We start from the raw sequence: 13623 nt of genomic DNA, 5'->3' as shown, positions 1-13623 counted from the left end.
TTTCAGTGGCTATGAACTTCTCAGCTGTAGGACTGGTTTATCCGGGACCCCAGTGTAGATCCAAGCTATTCCCAAGTAGAGGACAGACTGTCTCCTGAGGCCCCACAGATGGCTCCCCACCTTGGCTCTAAGGGAGAAGGTGTGCTCCCTCGAGGCACGGAGGGGACAATCCACCCCTCCCAGGTTCCCCATCATGCATCCGTCCCTTCAGGCGGGAGATGTGACAAGTGCCACAAAGCAGAACACAGACGGTCGAGGTCCAGACCAGGCTCTGCTGGGCGGGACAGCCCTTGCCCTGGGCAGTCACCTGGCTTGTGCGTCTTGTGTGTCCCTTCCTGGAAGCAGCCCCACCTCAGCAGCCACCTGTAAACTCCGGACAGTGGGTGCGCTGGGCGCCGGCCACACCGAGCAGAGGACCATGGACTGGTGTCAACACGCCGGTTCCCATTTTCACTAAACGTCCACACCCACCCCGCCACCCCCACCCTGTGGAACTCCACTGGGTAATCAGCACCACTGAGATTTTCAAACACACTCCCAACCAACCCTACTGCATGTGGGTGGGCAGCCGTGCTGAGAGGGCCCCCTTGCTTGGGCTAATGGATGCTTGTCACCACTCTTCCGACCTTCTTGATAATTTGGGGGCAGGGCCCACCTTTCCAGGCCGCGCTGGGTCCTGTGAATGCTGTGGCCCCAGTCCTGCCTGCCGTCATGCAGGGAGCATGACAAGCTCCCAAATCTGCATCTCTCGGGATGGAACAGTCGTGACTTTTTTGTAAAAGTGATGGCTTTTAGGCAAAGACCAAACGAATAAATCGACGATGGGAAACAGATTGAGGGAGAGGAAATTTCACCCCCTCCAAGACCAGAGGTTACAGAGGGGCAGCTGTGGGGGGCCTGAGAAGGGGCAGCGGGACACCACCCCCATCCCGGCTACCGCGTGCACGACCCAGGCTCTGTGCTCAGTCTCACACCGTGCTTACTAAGCCCTCTTTCCCTACATGGAAGCTGTGTCCAATGCCAAGTGGAAAACAGAGTGTGGGCTGGATATGGTCTCCGCTGTCAAGGAGTTTATGATCAGAAAGATGAGTTCATCACACAAGTGGACTCATGACCTGTTTTTGGAAACCGGCCCCTAAACAAAACCCAGGACCACAAGCCTGGAAAGGGAGATGCCAGAGGCAAGGAGTATTCCACAGAAGTGAAGTGTGATTTTCTCCCCCACACGGGAAACCCAAACAACTGAAGGCCAGAGCTCCACCGATCGACGGCAGAAAACACAACACCAGCAAACAGCGGTCACCTGGGCGGTGCCTACAGCCCTGAAGGCTCTCACTGTTTCTCTGGAGCAAGCAGTTCCGAATCTCGCACACGGGGAAACAGATGCAGAGATAAGTGAAGCCCAGCGTGACGGTGGCTGTCGCTGGCCGTCCCTCTAGGGGAGCACAGCCAGCTGTCGCAAGCCGCTGCCCACCCGTACCTCCCACTCGAGTGGTCTTCCTGTCTTTCCTTCTGTCTCCTTCATCCCTCCTCCCTTCCTCTCTGTGTCTCTGTCTCTGGGTCCGTCTGGTCCTTCTGCTCCAACAAGACTTTCCTCGTGTCAGCTCAAGGGGGTTGGCATATCAGTGACTCCAGAAAGTGGGGGGCACACAGAGGATGGAGCAAAAGAGGTGAGAGACAGGAGCAAAGCTGGCCTGGAACATCTGTGCTTCTCCAGCGGCCCCGCCAGGGAAACAGGGTCTTATTGCCAGTGCCGGCCCCGTGGAGGAGCTTCCCTCGGGGACAGGGAGACTCTGGAAACATCCCCCCCACTGCCCCGCCGACCCTGTCCTACTTTCCTTCTTCCACACCCACCCCACGAGGGACTGGGGCCTGGCTGTCTCCTGGGAGGAACCGCCCTGGGCAGTCGTGGCTCCCGAGTCAAGGGCTGGGCAAGTCTCCAGGAGCGTCCTCCCTTGTACCTGCGAGCGAGCAGGCGGCCCCAAGAACAGCTCCGAGAGCCAAAGGGAGCCCCGAGGGCCACTGGCAGGTGCGCAGGGCTGGTGGCGGTCCTCGGCCCCTCTTCACGGGCCCCCTCTTTGCCCTAAGATGAGCACCTCTCTTCACAGCGCTCTCCCACACTTCTGAAAAGGTGAGTCGGAATTAACGAAGTCAAAATGAAAAGCCAGACACCCATCAAGAACCACAACTTGATTCCTTTCCGAGCGGCCTGACGTCACGGCTATCCCAGCACCGCCAAGCGCACAGTGGGCCAAGCCGGCTGTGAGGACCGCCGGCGGTCACTCAGAACGAGCCATTCCCTGGGAGCACCCAGCACCTCCACAAGCTTTACAGACCTCAGTTCTCTGCGGTTTAAATAACGCGCGCGCGCACACACACACACACACAGTCATGTCTGTGCAGAGGCTGCTCGTAATGATGCTGTCCTGCCTGTCTGAAAGTTGCTAACAGAGCAGATCTTAAAAGCACCCATCGCACACATGTTTTTGTGACCCTGTGTGGTGACGGCTCCGAGACTCATCATGGGGATCACTTTGCAACGCACACAAATACTGAATCATCGTGCTGTACGCCTGACACTAATACAATGTTACGTATCGATTGTGCTTCAATCAAAACGAATACATAAATACCTAAAAACGATGCCTTTCCTCTCCCCTGAGACACATGGGCCCAACGCTATCTCATTTCTTAAGTACTTTTTATGTGCCAGAAAAAGATGGTGAAGGAATGGATACTGGTCTTAGCTGGCTTTACTTAAGCAATTGACTACGGCATTTAACTGCAAAGAACCATGAGACTGTCCACGTCGTCCACCTCGCCCACCATCTTATGTGAGTGCCTGGTACAGCGTCTAACACGGATCTAGTATTCAAGACTCATTTGCTAAATGTGTATCTTTAAACTTCACAATTAAGCCATGTGATTATGATTATTGTACATAATCCGTATTACTTCCATTCGATGCATGAGAAAGATGGAGGCTAACCATACAGCAGCCCGCCCAAGGGCGCACGACTAGACAACAACAGAGTGAACTTGAACCCACAACGGCTCGACGGAGACGCGTTCTTCACTCCACCACTCCTGCCTGTGCGAACCTCACAGCCCAGCGCCGCGGTCTCAAATTTCAAACGGGCAATGGACAAGGAGTGGATGTTACCTGTATCCTGACAGAAGAGGGGTGTGTCCTTTGTAATACTCTACACGTAAGGCCCCCTTCATCACAAAACTTCTCCAATAAAGTTAAATTCTCCTTATTTGATAAGATGCATGCTATTGATTTCTTTCCTCCCTGACGAGCGAAGTTGCACTAGCGGTTCCATTTCAGGGTTATTTCCTTACACACTCAATGACGCTTGTTTTGAAGGGGGCAGGCACGCGGGGCAAACACGGGCCAAGCCTATAATCTATTTAAAATGCCTTAGGTCACAGACCTCTTTAGTGAAACCCATTATTCCTGCCCAGAGAGAGCTCTTTCATTTTCAGATTGGTAGATTTTATTTTTGCAAATCTATCATATCGCTGTGAATTACACTGTATCTTAAAAAAAAGAAATGTTCCAAGAGAAAGCTAAGGCAATCTGCCAGGTCTTTGTGTCTGGTGAGGGGGACCTTATAGGTTTTCCTAACAACTTGACAAAACAGGTCGGGAGAACATAGAAACTTCTGGGCACTCTTATTTCGTTTCTGATTCTTTTCATTTTTCAAAAATTAGCTGCCAATCTACACATTTTCATGATTATTCCACAGAGTACTGCTGGCGCAAATAACAATGAAAAACAAGATTTCAACAGGACAGCAGGGAATCCAATTTGGCTTTCAGACTGCGCCCCCTCCCCCGTATTTAACTGAGCCACAGAAAACGCCTCCAGTGGTTTGTTCTACTGAGAACCTGCTTTTTGAGGGCAAATTAGCTCAGATGTGCAATTCTGTCCTCACAGTTTTTTTTTCCTAGGGGCAGGAACTGATATGCAAAAGAGGAAGGGTCTGGGGACCTGAGGAAGCCTTTTCAAAATACAGCTAAAAACCGTGCTGCTTGAAAACAGTGTCAGCAAAGAGAGATTTAATACAGAAGGGAAAGAACACGCGAATATTGCAAAATGGCCTCAAAGTGAGGTATAAAAAAAGATGGGAGATACTGTATTCGACACTTTTTTTTTTTTTTTTTTTTAAACAGAGAAAGCAGAGTTAGAGCCATTTACCCTCAGCACAGGTCCAGAGCAGGACTTCCAGGGGCCCGGGAAGGTCCTGGCACTGTGCACTTCTCCTATGCAGGGAAGAGACTTCCCGGTAAAGAGCTCCCTGCCCCTAGACCACAGGCTCTCAAACTACCAGGAAGGACTGTAGAGAGAGCAACTGTAGCAGAGACATTCACACTCAAAAATTTACATACGCGTTTATAGGACTTTTCCTGATTTTGACTGTCATCATGGGCCACTTCCTAAGCAGCTTCCTCAAATATAAATGGCTTTTTACACTTCACTTCATCACTTAAGTCAAAAAATCTAAGTTTAGAATCATTTCCTTCTACCCTCTTCCCAGTTTTAGAAGACCTTCATGCATGGCCAGCAACCGTGCAACAAAAATGAGACTTAACCGTCTTGAAAAAATATATATAAAAACTGCCCCCCAAATAATGATTGACATGGATATTCCCAAAAGTGCTGATGGTTTTGTCATTTATTATTATAAAGTGAGGAGACAGGAGCCCAGGCACAATTTCGGGTTCCTATTTTTTTTTTCAAAGTTTTGTTTTCACTTTAAAAAAAAATGGATAAATACAAAGTTACCATATTCACTAAGTGTTTTACTCAGCAAGGCAATGGGCTAACCCCACAAAGGATACAGTATCTTATCCTGCCTTCTTAGCAGTGACTTTACTTACCATATTAGCCCCAGATACTTTCACGGGGACATGTGAAAGCTCCAAATTAAAACTGAGCATGCAAATCCACTTGTATTGGATACCCGTAACATTCCAAAAAAAAAAAAAAAAATGCACTTGTAATGCTGGGACTTCTATAAGGCCACTGGGTTTTGTTTTGTTTTGTTTTGTTTTTTTAATGCAGGGCTTGTGTAAGTTTCCTTGGCAAAAGATTTCATTTATTTAGACCCCAAGAAGTAAAATTATCCAAGTCTTGACAAGCATGTCCAGTTGTTCACAAATCCATACAAATACGTTTATCTCCAATAACTGAAAAGTCATGGCCAATTCGCCCGCCAATAACACTCTCCTAGGTACTATAACCCGTTTTTTTTTCCATTTTAGATAAGTCTCTGTTGTCTGGCTAGTAGTGAGACAAGATCTACAAATCCAGATACACACACACACACACACACACACACACACACACACACACAAAATGTGTTCCAGAGCAAACATGTCCCAGGATTCATTGTTACCCAGATATCTACCTTTTATTCCTTGCAATGGAAAAGGCTGTTTGGGGGGGCACCTGTAAGAGGGGAGGTCTCATCTTGGCTCTAGAGAGGGGGCTGCAGACACCCTGATGACAGGATCCCCCCACATGAAGGCCACATGGCTTCCGGGCCAACGGGAAATTCTCCCTGCAAGACGTGCATTCTGAGCTCCCTAGTTCTACTGGCAACACAGATCATCAACTCAAATCACTTGAAACAAGGTAACCTCATGAAAATGATTAAAAATCCTATGCCCACAGTTTTAAACTACGTTCACAGAACATAGGAATGTGGATTCGCAAATCAGGTTCTTTGAATCCTAGCCCGAGCTCTTGGTAGCTGTAGAACTCTGGAATTCACCTTGTTCACCCAACCTCAAATGGTCCCACTGAAGTCAAATCAAGCTGTTTCGAGAAGAGTAAAAGGGAGAAGAAATGCATTCGGTAAGTTATCTGGTAAGAATGATTCCTCTGGCAATACACCAAATAATCATAGAAAAGAATACCACTTGGTAGCCTCAGCTGACTCTTTAAATTGGAGCAAATTAGCAAGAAAAGTTCTAGCTTTCCATTTCATTCTGCGATAGACAGAGAGCTCAGTCCCAGCTGTGCTATCACTCCAACTTGGAGGGCTCCTGAAAACAAAATGCCCAACACCACAGAACAAACGACAAGGTCCATATGAATGCAAGATCCTAGTGGCTATGCACCGCCCCCCCCCCCCCCCCCAGCCAAGCATGCTTGGAGCCCATTCTCTAATCTACAACCTTTAGCCTATAAGGGTCCTCATGCAGACCCGGCAGGGAAGTGGGGGTGGGCGGCGGAGGGAGTCATCAGTAGAACTTCACAGAAGCTTACAACTTCCTCATTTGTAGGGCCACAAAAATCAGCCTGTCTTTATTTGTAACCTGGCAGAGAAATGCTCTTGTCCGTCAGACAGCAAAATAGAGGAAAACTCATTTTAAACACTACCATCCGATTCTCCTGCAGCCCTTAAATGAGCCTAAATTATTTATTTTCAATGCTTCGCTTTAAGTATTTTGCTGTTGCTGTTCAGCAAGTTTCATTTCTTTCACAAGAGCCTGGTCTGCTCGAAACAGAGCTGGAAATTCTTTAAATTCAGGGAAACACATACAACTCCAGGCAGAAGCAGGAAAACACGTGCAGAAAAGCACTAGAAATTTCCAAACCATTTTTAAATGGTAATTAATGGCCTTATCTCTAACAACCTCAGATAATTAGCAGTGTGATTTTGGTTTAATGAAGTGGGATACACAATTTATCAATATGTTTTCACTGTGGATCTCTTTGAATATCATTTTAATTTTCCGCCCTCCACAAAACTCACCACAAAGGAGGAGGAAAAGGTCACTTTTTCAGGCTGGAAAGTGGGGCTCGCACCAGGGGGTCGCTGGCTCTCTCTCTCGGTTTGCATTAAAAGCACGGGAGGACATTTCAGAGTGTCTCAGAAGCAAGCTCATAAAAGATCAATTCCTCATTTTCATTTCTCCTAAAGATTCTAGAGTAAACATTTTCCCCCTGGGGGCCAACGAGGGGTCTTATGTGCTCTTTCATGTGCTCCCGGCTGACCAGTGAAAATCGGATTCCACGAGAAAAAGTCACCCCAAACGGACGAATCAATATTCCTAGCGGAACTCTTAGCTTCAGAAAAGGACTCTGAGCCATATTGTTCCATTTTAAATAGTTTCAAACTAACAGAAAACGCTTTAGAGGGCTGGTATCAGTATGATCTCCAAAATGGAGCCTGAAACTCTATGTCGGGATGCATAAGAGCACTTAAAAATACTTTATGCTGCTCTTTCTCCATTGTTTCCATAGACTCCCATGGCACCCGCCCCCCTCCCCGCCAAAGAAAGAAGGAAGAGGGACACAGAGGGAGGGAGAAGGAAGGGCAGGGAAGGAGGATGGAGGAACATTGCTGGGTGCCCCCTTCCCAACCCCCCTCCCCCCCCCCCCCCCCCCCAGCCGGGAAGCCCTGCACCCTGTCCAGGACTGCTAACTTTTGGCGCCAAAACGGCAGGAAGAGAGTCAGATTTCCTTCAGCAGTGAGCTGATTGCCGAAGAAAAATGAATCATTGCACACTTGAGTGAGGAAATATGAAGAAGGCACTTTTCCACTAATTAGGCCCCATTTTAGGCAATTCGTTAAGCGGTGGCCCCGCGCCACCAGCCATCAGGAGGTGGAGCACGGGACAACCTGAAAGCAGAGCGTGCAAATGGTGCATAATGATGCTCTCCATCACCCCAGACAGACGGCGGAGGGGTGCCGGGCAGGGGCCGGGCGCAGGCCACCGGGAAGAGAGGCCACACCGGCTGGCCCCCGTCTATGCAAGCACAGCAGAGAAAGCGCGTGGCACTCACCAGTCTCCCCGAGCCTCCCCGAGACCGAGGGGTGCTGCCTTCCCACACCAATCCCGCCTTTGGAGGACGGGGGTCTTCGGGCCCTGGGCCGCGCGTGGAGTCCCCTCCACTCAGCCACCTGGGAGGGACCCTGCTGCCCCGGGGTGGCAGGCCGGGAGGCCCTCTCCTCCGCCACCGCCTTCACACTCCACTAGGGCGGAAAGAAAGGTGGAACCATTTGCCAAATATGCAAAAAAGGAGGGAAGATAGTTTTCTCTCAGGAAAACATGGGCAGGAAGGGAGCGTGAGCTTCCTGTGCCGACCAAAACGGGTTCAGAGATTATTAGGACGTCTGATTTGACAGGCTTGTGGTGGAGGCCGGCGCTCTTTTAGTCAACAGGAATCGCGAGTTCCCCAAAGGCCGACGTGGCGGCGGGAGAAGGGAAACGGGGCCAGGCCTGCGCCGGGGAAGACAACGGGCGCCACGCCTGGGACTTCGGGTTTTCACCACTTGTAACAGTTTATCGCCAGGCGGGTCACTGGAGGCACCTGTGGGGCCCGCCTGTTGATCCCAGTCAGGACACAAAGCCAACGGAAGCGAGGAGGCCGTCGGCCTGTGGGGGAGACCTCAGCTGGTGCCCCGCGGGCCCTTCTCGGGAGTGACCCCCAGCGACACACACACACACACACACACACACACACACGGAAGCAGGGGGGCCTTGCCTCCTCCCCGCTCAGGAACGCGTGCACAGCGCCCTTTGTCTGGCTGGGTTTCACGCTGCACGTTTTGTCACGTCCGAGAGATATCTGTCAGAAGAGCATCACACGTTTAAAAACGACGTCAAACAAAAGCCCTCACGGGAACGGCGCAGAAGATGCGAGGACAGGGGCGTGTATCACGGGAGCTGCAGACAGAGACCGGGCGTGAAGGCGTTTCTTGAAATGCCAAGACCACAGTAACACCTCGGGGTCTCCAAGAAGAAACCAGTGAGAGTGTCCAGAAGGCCCCACGGGGGAGACCAGTCATGTCGCTGCTGCTGAGTCTGGTCTGGGGGGCGCACCAGCCCCATTTCTATTTCCCTCCCCATCTGAACCGTGTGTGTGTGTGTGTGTGTGTGTGTGTATCACACCACTACTCCGCAGTACAACCTCCCTAACATCTAGATCACACATGCCCCTATGCCCCGTGTGAGCAAAACAATGATCCGTCTCAAGGTGTAAACAAGATCAATCGTTCTCCTTTTGTAAGCCTGCGAGCATGGGTCACTTGTCACTTTTACATCTCTTGTTTTCACCTGAGAAACGGCACGATTACACACACACATGCCTGAGGGCTCCCAAAACACCAACGTACAGACCCGGGGAAGGGAGAAACCTTCACGACCAGGGCGAGAGGTACAGCATCTTGTGGCCAGAAGAAGGAGTCACAGTCCCCGAAAAGGCTTGTCAGGCTGACAAATCACAAGGGTTGCCAGAGAACCTAAAAGGGACTTGGTCTGCTCTCTGTGAGTGGGATCCCCTGAAGGAATCTCCATCAGAATAAGGCAACGAAAACCAGTACTTATTTCATAGTGAATTTATTTCATAATTGCAAAGATTAGAGGAGGGGGAAAAAAGACACACACACAAATGCCACGAAATGTTGCTATCCTTGACAGATTCTGGGTTAATAGTGTTAGGCAGACACCCAAAGTACTCACATCATTTACCTCTACGCTCAACAGTATAAATAGGAAAATCCATCCTGCTTTAGTGAAAGGTAAAAACCAACCAAACACACAGAACCTAAAAGGAGGGGCTTTATTACTCAGGTCAGGTCTGTGTGATGTGAAGACTCATTCTCACCCTGCCCCCACGCCTCTCTCTCTGTGCCGTGTGCGTGCTGTGTGTGTGTGTGTGCACAGACTCATTGAATTTCTTTATTTTCTATATCTATCCATGCACACATAATCTTGAAATATACCCAGAACACCTGTACGTGTGGGGGCGGGGATGTTTTGTCGCAGGGCCCACAGAAGACAGCGTTGCTTCACATTTGCAAAGTTTGACATTTAAGTTGACAGTATGCTACCATATGACCCAAACACGAAACACACCAATTCAAATCAAGGGGGAAAATATCCCCCCAAAAGAACCACCATCCATCCTCACACTCTTAAGTCTCTAGCCAAGCGAGGAAGACTCAGTGGCCCCCAGCACCGCGGGGCTTCAGAATTCTTGGCCAGGAAATTCACTAGGATTATAATTTTTCAACAAAGGAAATGGCGCCAAGACAGTCACCGTGTATCCTCTCTCAGGAGACCACGGACCAAGTTCTCAAAAGGGTACACAAGCACACTTTTTCTTACACACCCACAAGCTCACCCTGTGAGACCGAGCTGATGGGCTGCTCTTGTTACCATGCTTCTGAATTCAGAGGATGTGTAATGTTGCAAGATGCAGCCCTTCAATTAAAACCCTGGTGAATTACACAAACAAGCAAGCATGCTGGAGTTTCTAGGCTCCTGCCTTCGACTATCACCATGAAACAAAAGGGGAGGAAAGCACGACCATTTAACTCAATAATCTATTCTGGTATCAGCTCTGGTGGACTCCAAGACAGGGAAGCACATTTTTTTTTTTTTTTTTTTTTGCCACATAAAAAAAGGTATAAACACGTATGTTCCTGGAAAGTTTTGAAATCGGATACATTCTATCAACCCAGAAGTGTGCAGGATTTTAAAATGTGACATCACTATTTATATCTGTGCATACAAGTTATTTTTTTAACATGTTCTGCATATTCTATGATGGAAGCAGGTAATCTTCCCGTCACAGATATTTAGCACTGTTTAATTTTTTTGCCACATACCAAATAACCTGATTTGCCACTGAAACAATTCTGACATTGAATCTGAAAAAAATACTTAAATTGGTACTTTTAAAATTCCATATAAAAGATGGGTCCAATGAGCCTCATCAAACACCTTCAAACAAAGAAACAAATTCACGAGGCTCCCACCATTTCCTGCAGTTTTCTGTCTCCTCTCAACTCAGAACCAAGTGAGCCAATCCTTGCAACCATTTCAATTTCTAGGAAAGTTTAAATATTGTCCAGATTAAATATTTTCAACCTCCATACATTTTGTCCCCTTAACAGAAGTTGATTTGGCTAGCAAGCAGGTATTCCTTCAACAGCAGTTTGTGTCTCCAAGTTTAAAACAAGATACCTGGGAGCTGAGATGCATGGGCCGGAGCAGGGTGGGGAATGAGCAGTGGGCAAGCTTGCCTTGAATTAGCTCTGGGCCCTTGCAGCCCAGAGCAGAGGGGGGGAGGACTACACTTGAAAGCTGTTCTTGTCCGGTCTCTCGGTCTCTACATGCCATACGCTGTCCCTCCAAATTAAAAGAAAAAACAATCCCCTCCTCCCCCCCCCCCCCCCCCATTCCTTAGGAATCACCTGGGATCCTTGATGATTTTTTTTTTTTTTAATACATTGCAAATCCAGTCGCAAGTAACCCGATGCCTTATTACCAGGGAGTTTCGAAACCTGAGAGCCAAAATCGCAGCCAGCAGAAGTCCTACTAACTTTTCAAACCGGGATAATTCTTCATTTTGCAGAAAGCAAGTTCAGACACGATCTAATTATTTTACAGTAGAAGCAAAATGCTCTCACCTCAGAAATAAGAAAAGAAAGCTCTTTACGAATGACTTTGTAAAGCCTGACTTCCGTGATCTAGAGGCATGTATCAGCTTAAATACAACCGGAGCTAGACCGTCCTCCTCCTGGTAACAGCGGGGCGGCTCTCAGGCGTCCCACCGCCGGCCTAGCTCTGTGCCCGTGGTCACAGCACAAGTTGGCAGAGGCTGACAAAAGTCAGGGCTCTCTCCGTCCCCAGGAAGGGGAGGCGGACCTGAGCGAAACCAGGGGTTACAAACCTTACTGCCTTGTCTTGTCTCCTCATTCTCTCCTTCTCTCTCTCTCTCTCTTTTTAATCCACCAGCTACTCGGAGTTTTCCTATTGAAATTCAATTTGAAAACACTCACGTGGATTTGTGCGTCGCACTTTGGGGGCCAAGACTGATCCTCGGGCGCGAAGAGCAACCTCGGGGCCGGGGCTCCCTCTGCCCTGCCGGGCTCGCCCGGGGCCGGCCGCCTCGCCACCTCCAAGGTCCCGCCCGGGCTCGGCGGCGCTCCGCGGGGACCCAGGGACCGTCGCCGCAGTCGCCGCCCCGGGCGCGGGCGGCGCATGCACTTGTTAGAATGCCCTGCTAACTTGGCCGCCGAGCTCTTCCCAGCTTTCTTTCACAATGACTTCCTGAAGTTGCTCACTCGCATTGTTCCCCATTTCTCCGCCACCCTCCCCACCCCCCGCGGGCTCCGACCCGGCTTTCGCGCTCGCGGCCGGCCGCTTGCCCCGAGCGCACAGCGCCGCCCACGGGCCGCGCACCTGGGCCCCCTCCGCGCCGCGCCCCGCGGGCCGGCGCCTCGCCACCTGCGGCCGCCCAGATTGGCGGCGGCCCGAGCGCGCGCCCGCCGCCCGCGCTCCGCAAACTTTGGGGAGGTGCGCACCTCCGGCCGCCGCTCGACCTGCCCGCAGCCGCCCCGCCCCGCGCGCACGGCCCTGCCCTCGCCCGGCTCGGCGCCCCGGAACACGGAGCGGAGACGGGCGCGGCGCGGCGCGGGACTCGGAGCCGGGCGCGGAGGGGGGACTCGGAGCGGGACGCGGAGGCGGACGCGGAGCGGGACAGGGATCCGGGCGCGGAGCGGGGCGCGCCGCCTCCGTCCCCGCCCCGCCGCGGGCTGGCCGCCTCCCGCGGTGCCGTCTGCCCGCAACTCCGGGACCGCGCGCACAAACTTTGCCAGGGCGCGAGGCCGGCTCCCGGCCCCCAGGGTCGCCGGGGCGGCGGCGGGCGCGGGCCGTACCTGCTGGCGCCGGCTGCCACCCGCTCGCCCGCGCCGGGCCCGCTCGGCGCGCCGCCGCCACCCCCGCGCGCAGCGCGCCCGGGCCCTCCCCTCGCCGCCGCGCTTCCTCATTCCGGCGCCGCATCGCGCCGCGGCCCCGCGCGGCAGGTGGCGGCCGGCTCTCTGCGCCCCGGCCCCGGTGGCGGGATCGGCCGCGGCGCCGCGGGGCCCGCGCTTAACCCTTGGGGGCCCGGCGCGGGCGGGGCAGCTGGAGGCGGGGGCCCTCGGGACGCGGGACATCGTGAAGCACTTTCCCCAGTGTCTCGGGGCGTCCACTGCCCGCCCAGCTCCACTTCCCTCGAACTGGGGCCACTGGGCTCCCAGGTTCTGGCTGCGACCCCGGGTGACGAGTGCCCACCCGAGGGGGTGGGAAAAGTTGATCCTCCGCAAGTGAGGGGAAGGTGCAATTCATTTTCCCAGACAACCAATGGAATACCTCTCGTCTCTCTTCCCTCCCACCTGCTCAGGCAGCAGCTAGGATCGCGCCTTCCATCTGGCCCGTGTGCACACGCGAGTGTGAAGGGACGCCTGCGGGAGGAGGTGATAGCAAAGGCAGTCCTGCGGCCTGGCTCCGCGGCTCTTGGCACCTCAGACCCCTCCCTCCCCGTGTGGGTCTCCGCTGAGAGAGGAATGCCGCTCAGACAGAGCACCTCTGCACACTCTGCCGGGAGCCCCTCACTCTGATTAGCCAGGCCCCACCCGAGCCAGAGCCGGGCGAGAGTGCTCAGTGTGAGCAGAAGCGGGAGAATGGTGAATTCGGTCGATTTGCCCTGATCCCCCTTGGGCGTTCAGGGAGGGAGAGGTGAGTGAGGCACCCAGCCCTGCCCTTCAAGACTTGTGCAGGCCTCCCAGGTGGAGACAGGTAACGTGTGTAAAATGTCATTTCGGGCCCCTG

At 52.2% G+C, this 13623-nt stretch overlaps 1 protein-coding gene across 3 annotated transcripts in view; it reads right to left on the bottom strand.

Annotated features, from left to right (window-relative positions):
- The window catches only part of IKZF1 (IKAROS family zinc finger 1), a 99690-nt gene extending 86464 nt beyond the window's left edge, over positions 1 to 13226 (bottom strand). For 2 of the 3 annotated variants that reach the window (XM_032430514.1, XM_032430519.1), the window contains exon 1: positions 11811 to 11998. The gene's annotated coding sequence lies outside the window, so the exon portion shown is untranslated. Of the gene's footprint in view, positions 1 to 11810; positions 11999 to 13187 lie in introns of those variants that run through there. The other variant, XM_032430515.1, reaches the window with a different exon arrangement.
- Between the last annotated feature and the right edge of the window lie 397 nt (positions 13227 to 13623).

Source organism: Phoca vitulina, unplaced genomic scaffold (genome assembly GCF_004348235.1).
Source record: "Phoca vitulina isolate PV1807 unplaced genomic scaffold, GSC_HSeal_1.0 scaffold44, whole genome shotgun sequence".
NCBI classification, from domain to species: domain Eukaryota; kingdom Metazoa; phylum Chordata; class Mammalia; order Carnivora; family Phocidae; genus Phoca; species Phoca vitulina.
This window is presented reverse-complemented; position numbering and strand designations above follow the sequence as displayed.